The 17,184-nt window shown below is 36.0% G+C and overlaps 1 protein-coding gene across 1 annotated transcript in view; it reads left to right on the top strand.

Moving 5' to 3' along the window:
- CDH12 (cadherin 12) overlaps positions 1–17,184 on the top strand; it is a 787,338-nt gene that overhangs the window by 10,404 nt on the left and 759,750 nt on the right. The gene's annotated exons all lie outside the window — the stretch shown is intronic.

The raw sequence follows: 17,184 nt of genomic DNA, 5'->3' as shown, positions 1-17,184 counted from the left end.
ACACATTTCCAAACTATTCCACACAAGCCCCATGAACCTTCTCCCCTCCATTCACAAAACTCCAAACCTATCACTTTCATCCTTAAGGCAAAATGGAGGAGAAAAGCAGAACCAGGCAGTTGATCCTCCTCTGCTAAGAAAGCAACAGCGAAATAAACAAACAAACAAAAATGGTTCACAAGCTTTTGAGGAATTTCCTGATTGTGAGAAGTGAACTTCAGGAAATATAAATCAGGCCAAACCACAAAGAGTTTAGAAGATTCATTCATTCCAACAAGCATTGGCAGTGTATCAATATTTTGCAACCAACCTTCCAAGATCAGATCAAACCACCTAAAACATAGCAGGAAAATAAGTGTTGCCTGAAATGTTAACCTTGGACAGCTCACTTAAGAGCAATGCTTAAAAAAAATACTGTTCAGTTTCTGCACTGTGCAATCCCCAGATTGCTGCATTTTCTCTGATTGAACTAAAGCTTTTGCAATTGTGACAAAGCCTTTGAAACTGTCCTATTAATTGGGTTTGAAACTGAGACCTGCTGTCAAATGGAACAAAGAAGAATCAGTATTAACACCTGGATTCACATTTATGAAAAATCCAGCATTCCTAAAATAGCAATTAAACAGCTTAATCTTTAAACTTGCCTAGTTCAATTCAAGATATCTATTCTGAAGTGGTATTACTAATTCATCATTAATTTCTCATTCACTTTAGAAGTTGCTATTTTAATTTGTTGTTTTGAGACCCTCTTCTGAACTCCATAATAGAGCTGACTTTAAAAAAAAAAGTTTTATTTATCCTTTTCCCAAGATAAATATTTTCATAGAAAACTGTAGCTTCCTCTGTAACCTCCAAGGAGTCACCAGACTATGTCCTTAGAAGAATGGCTGGTGAAGCATATAAAATTATATCTACTGCAAAAGAAAAAAAAAGTGTCAGGCTAAGAAGGAAAATGGTGAGCCCAGTACAGCTAAGGCTGGCCCTATGCTGCTTCAGGTATGGGATGAGGAACATCATTAAGACTTAATATAAAAAAGAAACTGCCATGATGAGTTTCTCAGGTGGGACTACAAGGGAAGATATGCTTTAAATCAGGAAAAAGTACATTTCCTGAGGGGGAGGAATCAAAACAATAGTAGCTAATTAACAGTACCTCTGAACTGAAAGTGGTATTTCTATCTTCCCTCCTTAGAAAATAGATATTTATCATAAAATCACAGGGCTGGAAGAGAACTTGGAGGCCTTCAAGTCCAACCCGCTTCCCAAGAAAGAAGTCTTTATACAGGTAGCCCTCAAATTCTGACCACAATTGAACCCAAACTTTATGTTGCTAAGTGGGAAATTTGTTAACAAAAGACGTTTCCTTAAAACGTCTAGTGATGGTGCACTGACAACTCCATGAGGCAAACTGTTCCACTGATTAATCATTCTCACTGTTGGGAAATTCCTTATTTTCAGTTTAGACCTTCCTCTGACAAGGTTCCACCCATTGCTTCTTATCCTCTACTCAGGTTCCATTCTAAAATGACTGCAATGTCAAACATAGGCATTTTTTTCTACTGCTAACTCTATACAGTCTGTACAGGGAGTACTTAGTTTTCCTTCTTTCTTCTCTGTGTACTTTAATAGAATATAAGTCTCTCTAGCATTAACACATTTCAGAGCCTGCAAATCAATTGTGACCTATTCATTTAGAGGGCTGTTTCAGTAATGCAGCAGCTCAGAAGGTTAATGATGGATCATGACACAGTACCATTTCCAGAGTACTATTCTCCCAGTGCTTGTCTGGATTAGATTATTGCATTTAAATGATGAGGCAAGCCAACTCCTCATTCCTGGAAATAATGCCTGTTTATTATCAAACATGGTCTGCTGGGAAGAGGCACAATTAATACAACAGTAATAAAAAAAAGGTAGTGACAACTTTAAATATATTTGAATGTCTGCAGATTGGCTCTCCTTTCCAGTTCTGGAAAGTTTGGGCTTGTATTAATTTCAAAACTTTGTAGGCTGACTGATTTCCAAGCCAACATTTTTACGGTAGCAAAAAGCAGGGATGCAAAAGAAAAATCAGCCCAGGTTTTTAGCAGACCAAGTGTGATGTGACAGGTTCTTCCATGGCACAGAGTAACTGCAAAAGGAAACAGTTGGCACCCACTTTTTCCAGACCAAACCAAAAAAGTTTGTTATAATTTGAAAAAGAATAGATATGTCTGAATCTTTATTTTGGTGTCTTTCTCTGATTTTTCTAGGAAACTTTCTGGTAAAAAATATTGGCAAGAGGGAATTGCTTGCCTTTTCTTTAGTATTATCTTCTCACTGATGATGTGTTCAAAAATGTACGCATGTCCCTTAGCATTAGAATGTACCTTGAAAATTTCACTTTGGTGAATATCAAGAGCCTTTCAAACTAGTGAATACAAGTAATAAATGTATGTTTCAAGACAATAAGTTTATTGGATTTCTTCACTTGCAAGATTCATTGTCTAATTAATTACAAAAGAGAAAGTGAAGCAGACTTTTTTTTTCTTACTAAGATATGTAAGTATCAGATAAAAAACTGACAGAAATTTGTATTTCAGAGAGAATTAGACTGGCTACTCTTTCTGAAAGATGTTTCATCAAATGCTATCAAGGGGGAAACTCCTGGATATTATAGGATACATTTTCTTTTTCAGGAAAGAAAGTTATGTTTGAAAAATCCAGATAGGAAGGTTAATACCAGGAGGAGAGTGGATCATGATAAAACAGTTGTTTAATTTTCTATGTCACAAAGGAATGGCCAATGTCTCATAGCAGTTGAATAAGCAGTAAGCCAAACAGATAGTTTTATCTTTTTTTGGCAAGAAATTTCAATTTCCAAACCTTAAAGACAAAATTTTCTTGGTTGACAAAACCTGGCAAATGGGAATCATGCCATGGCCATTCTGAGGGCATCACCAACAAGAAGAATGTGAACAATAGAAAAATGACTGAAGCAATTCATTAAATTGTGAGCATTGCCTCATTAACATTATAATTTTGGACCAATTTTAAAGCTGTCTTCAACACTCATTAACCCAGCTGCACTCTAAAATGCACTTACTGTGAAAATGGAAAAAATGATGGCTTTAGAAGCACTTGCTGTATAATTACTTCAAAAGTTTTGCACACTTCATTTGACTGAGGCCTTTGACATTCTCTGTTCTTGGAAATACCTCAACATTGTCATCAGGCATTTGAATGCATCATTTGGAGCTGATGTTCTGAAGGTGGTCATTTCAGTCATTCTAATCCAGAATTGCCTAGTCTTGGCTAATCTTCATTAGCAATGCAGATCAATGACAATAGTGATTTACAACGCAAAAGATTAATCCCAGATGCTCAGAAGGATGCCATGGCCGATGGTGTGAAAAGCTGCCAAAATTCAGATGCAAGAGTACACATATATTTCCATCTGTCCAAAAGTCACAGATGGAAGGCAGTGAAAGCCAGTCATATTCCTCATATAGCTAACAGTATATTCTTCATGCCATGGTCAAGGGTAGAAGTCTATGCACTCTATTATACAAGGGTTAATAAACTTACTGTTGTAAGTTTACTATGATGAGCTTACTTTGATGGATTAAGGTTGTTATGTTAGTGGCATATATAGTACAACCTATGGCTATGCCATTTCTTAGCTCTAACACAGTCCTGATTTATTCAGATAAGTGGAGAATTTCTTTCCCTTCCTTCTTTTGAATTCCTTAGTAATATATTGCTTTCTAAAGGGCAAGACCTAGCTGTTTCCAGACTAGAAGTGGAATTGTAACAATCCACTGCTTCAAGAATATGGTGATCAATATCTTTCTCAAAAACAAAAGATCACCCAGCAATAACTTCACTCTATTTCACAACATAGCGAACAATAACTCAAAAGTGGCCATGTGATTCTGGGAAGGGATCAGGCCTATGTTTCTTATTAGATACTTACCACAGTGATAAGGTAATGCAGTTGGCATGTCAACAAAAGCTGATTTAAAATGATCGTGGTCATTGCCTCAATTTGGGGGACTAGAGAATTTCAGTCAAGGAAATCCACCCCCCATGACATACCATAGTGCAATGCTATTCAGAACCACATATCCCTAATTTTCTAACATTATTTTAGTCCTATCATAATTCTAGTCCTATCTAAAGCATTTCCATTTTGTCTGGAATCAATTTCAGTGTATTGTTTCTCATTGCATGCTCAGAACTGCCTTACATCTACTAATCCCTCCTTAATGCAGAAGGTCATCTGTTTATACTAAGGGGGAAACTGAGGTTCCATTATAGTGTTTCCTGATAAAAACAAAATAACAAATTATACAGATGAACTGCATGATGTGTTGGTCTTGTGACAAAGTAGCTCATTGTCTTAACAGCTGCTATAAACCTTTGAGCCGTTCTACACAAACTAGTCCCAAATTGGATATTGATGTTCCTCAGTACCATAAAACTAAGGGTTTTCAATATGAACTGTCAGCTTACTCACATATTCCGTTAAGCACTAGAGAAATGATACACAAACACAACCCCCAATCTATCTCTGGTTCCACCAATACTATGTCAGCCCACTTGCCTGACCTAACCAGGTCTCTATTACACAAACTATATTAACTTTCTCAACCATAAAAAAATGTCAGAATTTCAGCATCCATTGCCAAAAAGAATGATTTATTATCAATTTATTGCAATAAGAGCTTCACTATGATTCAACATTCTATTTGAATGAATTATGGAGAAAAATATTGTTTTTCATCAAATTAGATTCTTTGTCTACGTACGCCATAGGTTCAGCTGGCAACAGATTTCCAAGAGAAAGCAACCTCATCATAAAATCAGCAACTTTTGACAAAAAATGAGGGGGCTGAACCGGGTTTCCATTCCGTCACATATAAAATATGTGTATGTTACACAATTCAACTAATATTCTCACAGCTACAATAGAGTTCTGGCAACTCTAGCTTTAATCACATTTCTTTCTTTCCTTTTTTCATTTAGAAATTGGTTTAGAAGGCTTTCAGAATCTAGATAAAATGGATTGGGGACAGTTGGCAACCGAATAAAATCTACCCAAATACTGCATACCTCCATGTGCTTATACTGCTAATGCAAAAGCAGGCAAGTTCCTGAAAACCTCTCAGCAAGCTGGCTGACTGATTATTTACCATCCTACCTGGAGGTCATTATTAGCTACTTAGTGTTCTTTGATTATCTGACAGGTGGCTATAAACCTTGATGGATGCCCCCTGCCAGCAAAGCAAAGTGTGATCTCCCTCTCCCCAAAAGTTTGTGAATCTTAATAGCATAGATTACTTGATTGATGCACACTCTGCCATTTAATTACAGGAATAAATGAGGAAGAGGAAATGTGTTACTTCCCCATTTATTATTCCATAATTAGACTGCAAATAATCAGGTCCCATGATTGGCTAAAGGGAATGTAGAAATAATTTACTGTAGCTCCTCTTTGTAACAAGATAAAAAGGAAGCATAAATTATCATAAAGCCAGGACAAAAAGAAAGTTAAAAATATTTCTTTAAAATAAAAATCCCAGTAAATTGAAGACTGAATCTTCAGCCTGTCAGGTGAGCAATTTATTGCAGCAAATGAAATGCTTCTACTGTACAATGACAGAGTACTTTTTCAGTATCTAATATTTATGCATATGCTATTTTGGAGTGCAGCATTGATCAATATCATTGCAGAGAGCAGGGCATTTATCTTGCCTTTTGGCTTGCATATAACACACTCTGTGTACCTTGTTTAACATCCAAGCCTAGTGAACAGACTAAAAGCATTGTGATTCTATCACATCTCCAGAGTTATTGGATCTTAATTGTGGCAACTTGATGCTCACTGCAAAAATTAATTAAATATTAACACCAATTAGAATTTGCCACCTTGGTTTGGAGATAATACTATTTTTTCTTTACTGCTGTTTGATAACCAGAGCAGATACTAACTCAAAAAAACCACCACCACAACAACTTGAGGAATCTACAATTGACAAGAATCTCTCTGGTCGCCAGCTGTGTTGTTTCAGATATTTTCTCAATTACTGCTCTAACAGCAATGGTAGAAGGGCCATGCACCATTAGAAAATTATTCAGAGTACGTGTTTGACACTCATATGAGGGCAGAAAGTTTCTGCTAGTTTGGGTTTCTGAGTAAGCCTGGAAAAATATACTGCTGCTTCAAAGAATCCACCCATTCAAGTTAAGGCAACTTCAAGCACAAATCTTCTTTTTTAGGATTGCATGGAATGTTTTAAAAATGTGATTGTTATAATAAATAGGAAATAATTATGCCCTTGATGCTGAGGAAAAAAGGCGATAGTAAGAGAGGCTAGCAGAAGATAGATGTTATGACTGATAGCACAAAAATGAGCTTACAAGAATTCAAAGAAAGTGTTACCAACAAATTAACTTCTTGTCCACTGGATCAAGCAAAGTTAAGAGTAGGGGACAATAAGTCTATGCTTGTGTTCGCCATAAAACCTGAGGCTCGGTTTCTGAGTATGCATCATCTTAATCTATAGGACTTTGAATGTGTAAAACCAATCCAAATTTGTCTCCAACTAGAGAACTAATAATCTGCTTCTTCTATTTGAAGGGATTGGTTTGCAATAGCATCATCAAAAACTTCTGAGTCATTGCTCAGAAGAATGAATGAGCAAAAAGATTCCCAAATGCATCAGGAATGATTTATCAATTTACCAATAATAGATATTGCTGTGTAAAAGGAGAGAACAACACAATTATACAGTCTAGAGGCTAAAATTACCAAATTGCACAAGTGAATGTTCATCCTCCATCATTTGCTAAGGATCCAGGACTCATTTGCTTCCCTCTCTTGATTGAACCACAAAATGTCCAAAGTATCCTTAAAAAGGGAACCCATGTCCAATCTCTTGCAGGAATACTAATGTTCACCATTATCTCCACCTTACAGAGGCACCTTTATGTTCTCCAAATTGGATTTCAGCAGATACAGTTAACTTTGAGCAGTATTTTTTCTCAGTTTCAGCTAAGAGGTTTTGAGACAATTTGAGTCAATTCTTTTTTTTTAAGTATATCACATCTATAGAGAGAATAGATGAGAAAACGAATGGGCCAGATCCTTAATTTTAACTGTGTAATTATCCTCATAATTGGACTTCTACCAAGTTGCTAACATAATTTCAGAAAGTGCACTGGTCTCTCAAACAATGTCAAGTATTTCACATTATAATGGATATATTAGGATTATAAAATCTCAATAAATATGTAGATCAAATGCCAAAGAGTATTGGATCTAAAAAAAGAAAACTTTCAGGTAGACAAATTAATAAAATTCCCCTTTGTATCGATTATGTTTCAAATTTGATTTTACCTTTTTTTTAAAAAAAAAAAGCTTTTTTTTCAGCATGCAATTTTCTTCACAAACAGCCTTGGGCAATATATCCTTTTGTATTTAAATGTTGGTATTTTTCCATGACAACTCATAAAACTGATAAGTCTTTTTCCAGGATTGGGTTTCTGTCCTATACAGCTGCATCGCACCGTAGAAAAATCTGTGTTTGAGTTAAGGAGTTGTCAATAAGTGTTACATGTGCACTCATATATGCTGTAAAATATATTTTCCCTCTTTTAATCTCAAGTGCAGCACAGCCCTAAATTGTATGTTTTAATTTCTACATTATTTCAATGTATAGTAGAAATGTATACTGGATCTGGATGAAGCCAGTTCCCAAGGCAGGATGGAATAATCTGGAGCAGACCCAAAAGGCAGCAGGACTTGCTTGGTTTTTTTTTTCTTGAAAATGTTTTGCTTCTTATTGAAGAAGCTTCTTCAGTTCCTGAAGAACTGAAAAACACCTTTGAGACAACCATGACCTAGGTGATTGACAATCTCCATTGACAAATTGGAACAGATTTTCATTTCCTTGTAGGAAAATGGAGGGGTCTCAAGAAATAAGTGAGTCTTTATTTTATTTATCAAACTTGTATCCATCCTTCTCCCCAAAGGCAACTCTAAGTGGCTTACAGACATTGAATAAAATGCACTATGAAACATTAAAACAATAAATAAGGATCTTAAATTTAAATTCCAACCCGAATCTATTTGTTAGTGACCTTTCCACTGTACCATAAAAGTAGTGGAAAGCAGCTATACTACAAAAACCAAACTTTATATCAATGACCATGGTGGGAAAATGGAAAAATAAAGAAATATGAATCACATATTGAATTAAGTGTATTTGAGTAGTTTTGAAATGATGGGAAGTGAGAGTGAAATTGCAGTGGAGTAAAAACTTGGAGACTGAGACTGAGTCAGAATATTGCTATTTGTTTCCTCTCTTATCATCAGATTGTCAGTATTTTTGAGGTGTTAGCTAGCTGATTCAATATATTGATTGATGTGTTTTTATGGAAAAGATCTCAGAGCTAACTTGGTATATTTCCTCAATCTTTTACAATCAGTTCCATATCATTCAGGAAAGAGTGTCAACAATCTCTATCAAAAATTCTTCTGCATGTTTCCCCATTCTCAAAATAATCAACTTGCAGGCATGACATGGGATGTTTTTTCTGTAGGTCAAATTATATCACATGCTGTATAGGAAGAAAAACATTATGTATGTATTTAAGAAGAAAACAGAAAATAAAATTTAGGGTTTTAAAAATTATAGTCCAAAAGCTGTGATATGTCATATGGAATTGGCATTTTTTTTTTTGGTAATTAAATACCTTTTTGTATAACATCTAACTTGGGTGACTTTTTTTAAATAGTCATTTCTATTTCTTCTATTTCTAGACTGGTCTATCCTATCCAGTCTATTTCTAGACTGGTCTACCCAAATAATTGCTCCTTATATGGTTATCAGATCAAATTAGAGTGTCTCAGATAAACCTAGCCAATGAAATATTTTTATAACTCCAAACTTGCTCTTAAAATAGCTGGTTAGTATCTACAAAGCCTTCAAGTGCAGCAAACCTCACATACACTCCCACAATAAATTCAAATAAATTTGTCACTTGTGAAAGCTAATAATAAAGTGAGTATTCCTAAAACTCAATGAAAAAGTTGTGTAGATAGATCATATGATACTATCTTGTAAAATTGATGGGTTTTTTTTTCTTTTTCTCTTGATACAGTACATTTTCAAGTCTACTGAGTTGTAAACATATCTAATGAAGAAACTAGCAATAACTTTTCACTTAATGGGTAAAAATGCATCAGACAATGTTCATTTAGTGCAGTGCTTAATTAGATCCCATCCATCCTCACTGTAGAATGAAGTTTATTTTACAATCACATGACTCAGAATTGCTATTTTTTCCCCATAATTTATAAAGGTTAAAAAATCAATTAATCGAAGAAGAAAACATCCAGCTGTTAGCTGAACTCTGCCATGATGGTTTGCAAATATATGCAGAGGATATTAATAAGTTCTCGTGCACTGTGGATTTATAAATACCACAATGTTTAAAGGAAGTAGTATTTTGGTTTATTAAAGTGTTTTCCTCTTGATATTTAATAATAATGTAGCAATTGCAACTGCTAATCACTAAACAAGTAAATATGGATTATTTGAAGAGCAAAAGTAATACATTTATCTTGAAATCCTTGACTTATGACCACAATTGGCATCACTATTTCTGTTGCCCAAACAAGATAGCTAAATGAGTCATGGCCCTTTTTTTGCCACAGTTGTTAAGGGAATCACTTCTGCTGTTAAGTGAATTGCATAGTTTTCAAGCAAAACCAGCTTCCCACATTGATTTTCCTTGCACAGAAGTCAACTGTGAAAGTCGCAAATGGCAATATTATGATCTTGGGAGCTGCAACTATTTTAAATGCATGCTAGTTGCCCAGTGCCCAAATTTTGATCACATGACTGTGGGGGACCTGCAGCATTTGGAAGTTATGTCACTTTTTCCAGTACTGCTGTAACTTTGAAGAGTTGCTAAAAATTGGTACTAAGTTAAGGACTGCCTGTATTCCTATTGTTTCAGAAAACCTCATTGTTGCTGTAACTATATATCCCAAAACTAAGTCATACTGAACACATTGGTTTTTACTCTGAGAAGATATGCATAGTATTTTGCTGCAAGATGATATTTTATACTAATTCTATTCCCACTGAATGTACCAGTAGTCCTTGACTTATGACTGTAATTGAGCCCAGAATTTTGGTAGCTAACTGAGACAGTTGTTAAGTGAATGTTGCTCCAGTCTATGATTTTTCTTGCCAAGTTGTTGAGTGAATTGCTGCAGTTGTTAAACTAGCAACATGGTTATGTGAATCTAGTTTCCCCATTGTCAGAAGGTCGCAAAAGGTAGAATACAGTACATGACTCTGGGACACTGCAACCATCCTAAACATGCATCAGTTGCCAAGTGTCTAAATTTTGATCATGTGATCATTGAGATGATGAAACAGTCATCAGTGTGAAAAACAGTCATGTCACTTTTTCAGTGATGTTGGAACTTTGAACTGTTACTAAATCAACGGTTGAAAAGTGAGGACTACCTGTAAATGAGGTTTGCTTCTCACTAATAGATTAGGGAAAGTTGTAGCCTATCAAGGTATGCGGAAATAAAGGTGATATTGCATTATTTCTATAGATTCTCAATGAATGAACTGAATGGAAATTAGTACAATTTAGGGCTGTTTTCAGGAACACTGCCTTATATGCTTACATTGAGAGTGTTTATTACACTATCTTGAGCTCCTGCAGAAAGGTGAGATACCACCCAACAAATAAATATCCTGTGTAGAGCTAGTGTGTTGGATAAAATTGGGGTGGGGGTGGGGGTTTAAGCATACCTTCAACAATAGAAACTCTCGCATTCAGTTTGAATTAGGATAATCCAAACAAACTCATAGGATTGCTCTCATAAAACTGAAATAAAAACAGAACACTGTGTAAGACACTTTAAACATCTGGAAAAAAGGAAAGCACAGATCTAATAATCAGATAAATATTGTACAGTCTATGTTTATTATCTTGAATATCTGCTGTTGTGGGTTGTGTTCATTTGACTTCATCATCGCTCAGTTGCCTAGAGCTCTTCTTCACTTTCTGATAACATGATCCATTTTTTCTTGATGCTATGCATGCTTAGAATTTTCTTCTAAATGTTAAAAAATCCAAATGTCAAGACTTGTACTAGACATAAACAAGCACATTTGCCTCAGTGATATACCTAGCCTATATGATAACCAGAGCAGATCTTTTTTAAATGTCCCGCTCCTTCATTGTTGAGAGTCAGTTTGATGTACAAGCATCAGAAACCAGGAGACTGGGAGTTCTACTTCTTCCTTTGTCACAAAATCAACTGGGTGATTCTGGATCAGTCACTTTTCTCAGCTCAGAGAATTGACAAGCTTTTTCAGTAAAAATGCTGCCAAGAAAACTGCAGGGGATAGGCACCAAGAGACAAAACTGACTTGAGGGAACACCACTTTTTTCCTGTGTTGTTGCTGTGCTGATGACAATCACCAAACAGCTGCTTAGAAGTCGTACAACAGTGATGCAACTCCACACCCATCATTAGTCCCTCATATATTTTGGTAGCACCCTCATTATTGCCTGTGCCTGGGGTGAACAATCTCTCTCCTCACTCCTCCCATCCCATGCCAATACATTTTTTTTTCTTCTCAGTTGTTGCTTTCTTTTCCCTTTCCTGTTTTTTCTTTTTTACACTTTTAAATTGTAAGCTCGTTGGAACACAGCTGTTCTTGGTTTTTTTATTTTGTTTTTAATACATAGAACATGATGTTACCCTTGCTGTTTTCATTGATCTTATTATGCTTTTGCACAGTAGCTAAAAAAGCAGTTTTCTGTACAAATTTTATATATGCAAAGCATATCTTCCAGTTCAGACTATTAAGCAATGAAAAAGGTCGTGAGGTTGTTTGCCCCCAGATTGGTTTCTCCCTAGTAAATTTGGAATATAAGTCCCACCAGCCAAAGCACAAAAGAATGGACATGTTTGTCGGCAAAATTTGCCGACAAACATGTCCATAATAATTTTGGAATAATTTTGATAAAGGCAAAATAACAGGTTGTATTAGGAGTATGACAGCTCCTGCCTGACAAAGAATTGAAGGTCTCTGAATTCCTACTTTGCTTATTAAGATTTTTTTTCTCTCTCTCAGTTTTTCTATGGCACTTTCTGTTTTTGTGGCACTGAAATGCACCAGCTTAGAATCTAGCTCCAAGCACTCGAATACATCACATTCAAACCAATTTGAGAATCAATTAAATAAATGCTACTGTGTGGGGTGTTATTTCCTCCCCATTTAGATCATCCTAATTGGACAGTTCATATTGCAGCTCATGTGTTGCCTGTCTTTTCATGCTTATGGTGTCCTCCTCATTTATATTTCTATCACCACTGACAGTTTAGAAAAATAAATGGGATGATTTCTCCAGAATGTATTTAAAGAGGGAGAATAAATGGGGAAAAGCAGGCAAAAAATCAGGCTAAAGCTTGATCTGGGGAAAACAACAACAATGAAATTCAATACCTATCACAAACACCTATATGTTGGTAATGTCTTTTCTCACCTGCACCTAACTTGGTGTAGACATGACCTGACACCTTTTTTTAAAATTCTTGTCACTTCATCTTCAACTCATACCTGAGGCAACTTAAAGTTATTCCTGCCTGTTCTGGTTGAAATTATTCTCTCTCCCTCCCATCTGCCTTTAAGCAAGCATCAAGCTCGTTGGGAAACTACCAGCTAGGCTAGAAGAAGAGGTCAGGGAGACAAACCAGCTTAGAATTGGGCAGCCACAAAAGGCATAAGCTTAACCTCCCTCAAAATCCATGAAGACTTATCTGGTTGTTCCCAAGGGAAGTCAAGCAGCCTGAGGAGATTCTTGTAGCTTTGGTGGAAAATAATAAAGTTGCTTACCTGGCAGTTTACGAGTGGCTCCAGTTGCTTGAGCCTGACAAGCACTGAGGGTTCAATACTCAGTGCACCTTACTTCATTGACCATTTATGATCCAAGATGGCACCGATGATGCCTACCTCGGTGAAATGCTCTGCACACCAGAACAACTAGACACAAGAACAGTTTTTTCCCAAACATCATCACTCTGCTCAACAAATAATTCCCTCAACACTGTCCAACTATTTACAAAGTCTGCACTACTATTACTATTAACCTTCTCATCACTCCTTATTACCCATCCCCTCCCACTTGTGACCGTATGACTGTAACTTTGTCACTTGTATCCTTACGATCTATATTGACTGTTTCCTAGTATGATTTGATTGCTTATTGTACCCTATGACTATTACCTTATGATTCTTGACTCTTAATGAATGTATCTTTTCTTTTATGTATATTGAGAGCATTTGCACCAAGACATATTCCTTGTGTGTCCAATCACACTTGGCCAATAAAGAATTCTGTTCTATACTATTTCATTATTGTTGTCATCATGTGATATTATAATCACCTCTCTAGATAGCCATGGAGATATATTCTGCCCTTCAGCCTTAGGCAGTACTTTCCAGGATTTATTCTGCTTTGGGCAGAAAAAAGAGGCCAGTTCATTGAAACATGGGTGCCTCTCTGATCTGGGAGATTTAAATCAACCCCATTAACAGTGGCATGAGCACAGAGGTACATTTTTCTGACACTTTACAGCACAACTCTTTTCATGTCTCTTAGTTGTTCCCTTGCTACATTTGAACATATTCAGAACCAATCTCATACCTCTGGCCATACCAGTCACAAGTAGGGTCAGCAAAAATTGTGACGCCTTTTTCTGTTTCTATTAGTCGAAGACCTGCGAAACAGTGAACTCTGGCACACACAAAAAACCAGAGTCTTTGTTGAATTTTTGCTTCGCTGTTTTCTCCAAAGTGGTTTTTTAAAAGGCAACTGGGCTGGTTTCCCCCCTGCACCCCTCCTTAAGAAAGAAGAACAAAACATTTTGCTTCTCATCCAAGAAGCTTCATCAGTTGTAATGGGTGGGAGGGGGACGGAAGGCAGTTGACAGTTGACAATTGAGACTGGATGGTGGCAGGGATGGAAGGATAGGTTCTAGCAGGAGGGGGGGAGAATGGGAGGTTTGTATTTCTTTGAAGTTAGCACTCTCCCTAAGAGCTCTTGAGGCCACTTGGAGGTTTATCTTTGTCCTCAGAGTCAGCTGATTTATTTATTTTTTGTATTTTTTGTATTTTTGATTCAGGTGACTTTGAGGTGAACCTGAGAAGTTGCTAGAACATGCCAATTTTGTTGATAATTACTTTATGGTGCTGAGCAGCTATTTATTTCATATTGTATATTTTATTTGTTATTTATTTTATAGTAAGCCATCCAGAGCCATGTATGTGAGATTTCTGCTATACTAATCAAACAACAAACAAACAAATTGAAAGTGTGTTTATGTTCAGTGAGCAAACATATTAGATAGAAACATAATCTATTGGGGATTTTCTTAGGAGTTCATGAACTACTTGTTACAGACATTTAATTATTTTTCTAACTGCACCAAAGAAACATTTCATTTTTTTTTATTCTTCTGTGCATATGGTGATGTGTATTTTTAGCTCTGACAATCACCACATTCAAAAGATGTACCCTTATTCTTTGCAAATCCTTCTTGTCTTTGCACAACTTCTCTGAAATTTGGCACAATTTCTTCCCACTAGTCAGGGCTACTGTCACTGTAAATGTTATAAACTTTCTCAAAATTGGCATGATGCAGACCCAGAAACTCCTACATTGAAATGCAAGAAATCTGGCAGACTTTGTCTGAGCATAAAAGTGTAGTTTGCTGGCAAATTTTAACAGAAAATAATAAAATGTGTTTTAATGAATCCTGTACTAAATTCAGACATGAAATCAGAACACACAATTTGAAATGCAGAAGATCAGCAACACTGGAGATGGGGGTAGGGATGGGCATCACAGTGAATAAAGGAGTATCACAGGATCACAAAACAAAGCCCAGTGCTTTTCTACCTATGTCATGACTTCACAGGTGCAGCCAAAAGAAGCAGGACTTTGTCATGTTGCTATGACGCTGCTTTTTTTTTTTTTCATTTTAAAGAAAGCAGAGAGATCCCATGGAAGCCAATGCAGCAAATAGTTTCCAAATTAATGGATTTGGTCCCCAAACTAAAAAGATTTGAATGGGTTTTTATAAATGACTTTGGAAGAATATGCTACTCTCCAATAAATACCAGTGAAGGCTTTCCACAAGAGGCAACTGTAGTGTTTGTTTTGTTATAGTAATCAAATATACTGAGAAATCAGTGTGGGCAAACAGTATTCCCCTGTGGAGCTTTGTTGTCTCAGTAGGAAATCTTGTTTAGCATTACATTTAGCTAAGCCTTAAGCCTTTTTTTTTTTAAAGTGTGAAACTAACAGGATGCCTCAGATTTAAATGTGCAGAAGAGATGTGGCAACTGTGAGAAATTATGCTTACTATTTCCCATGTAGATTTGTAACTACTGGTCTTGATTACTTTTCTTTATAAGCAAATGAGTCATTGAGAGCACAGGGATTGGAGTTGAAGAATTGCTGGCATGAGCAAAGTTAAGCTCCTGTCCAAAACAAATTGGCATCGTTTATAAGCCTGCTATCCTTATCTGTTCTGGGATGTCACAGCCTCCCCTTCTACTTACCCAGTGTTGCTTGCAATCTTACTATCTTAATGAATGGGACGTGGTTGGGCAAACTCATGGTCTCTTTTTATTTTGGGAACCCTTTTAGACAGTGAGCTCATGAACTAGGGATGAATGATGCTTGTTAATTGGATGACTAGACAATATAGTTCAGAGAATCGGAGCAGCTTTGCAAGATAGGCACCATTATGTGATTTCACATAAAATTGTGGGTGGCTAAATAAACAAAACACCTTTTGAAAAGTTGTGAACTTTTTATGAAATCTCCTGTGACAAAACAGAAATTTTGCAATGTTTGGATAGCTAAATAATTTCCTGAATGACTTCTAGAGACATGCAGTAGCAGATATCATGACGTATGTGAGTGCTATGCTATTGATCTTTGATATAGATCAACTTTTCCATTTCTTCCTACTGTGGTTCATCACACAGTCAGCCAGATGTTTAAATTGAAATTAGCATTTTTGTCTACCTATTGAATCTTCTCTAAGGACCTAGGATGGGCAGTGGTTGTTGAATAATGTTAAAGACATTGTCCTAGGATGTAAACTGTTCCAAGTAAAGCTGGCCTTTTTGCAATTGACTGATGATGATTTTTGTCAATGCTAATGAAGTGGTGCTTCAGATGTTTTGGATTTGTACCCAAGGTACCTATTACTATTACTAGCTTTGCTTTCTTTTGCCATAGTTCTACTTTTATTTGCAGGTCTTTGTATTTTGTGAATTTCTCCAGTTCTTTCTCTTTTATTTTATTGTCTCCAGGTATTCCATGTCCACTATCCAGACATTTTTTGTTATTCTTAGCCACAGTTGTTAAGTCCAGTGTGTTGTGTGGGAGGTGCTTGTCTCTTTCAGATCTAAAGTGCCAGAACATTTTAGCTTCTTCATTTTCTATTACTTTGTCTACATTGTGCAACCACTGTTCCTGCTTTCAGACAAGTAGTATTTCTTGCAAATATTCCAATGCACCATTCTAGCAACATTTTTCATGCCTATGTTTGTTACTAATTTGTGTGACCCTGCAGCAGTTAACTAGAAGGTCTTCTGTTTCTTCAGCTTCTTTGTAGATAAGGCATATTCTGTCTCTTGCTGTCTTCTAAATTCTAGCTTATATGCATTTATTTTTAAGATTTGGTCTTGTGCGGTCAGAATTAGCCTCCCGTTTCTCTTTTTTTTTCATCTTTCCCACTGCTATCCATTGCCAGGTCTTGTTATCTGCTTTTTTTCTTTTAATGTACAAGCAATGTAAAACTTTTCCTTGTCGCAACTCTTTTTATTCGTATTCTTATTTAAAAGACTAAACAAAAAGCTTAACAGTTAAAAACAAAATTTAAAATAGATAAAATAGATATAAATCACTCTTAAAAAGTAGAATGCAGGTAGAATGCATATATAAACTATCATAGGATTACTATAATTTAGCTATAGTTATGATACAAGATATTTCATAGCCATTTGATAATCAAAATATCTACTCTATTAAATTTTAAAGGTTCTTAGTGTTAGAAGAAATATCCATCTGGTTCAGTTCCAA

Source organism: Pseudonaja textilis, chromosome 3, assembly GCF_049901715.1.
Source record: "Pseudonaja textilis isolate UNSWEBS1 chromosome 3, rPseTex1.2, whole genome shotgun sequence".
Taxonomy (NCBI): domain Eukaryota; kingdom Metazoa; phylum Chordata; class Lepidosauria; order Squamata; family Elapidae; genus Pseudonaja; species Pseudonaja textilis.
The sequence above is the reverse complement of the archived record's forward strand: the minus strand, read 5'-3'. Positions and strand labels throughout refer to the sequence as shown.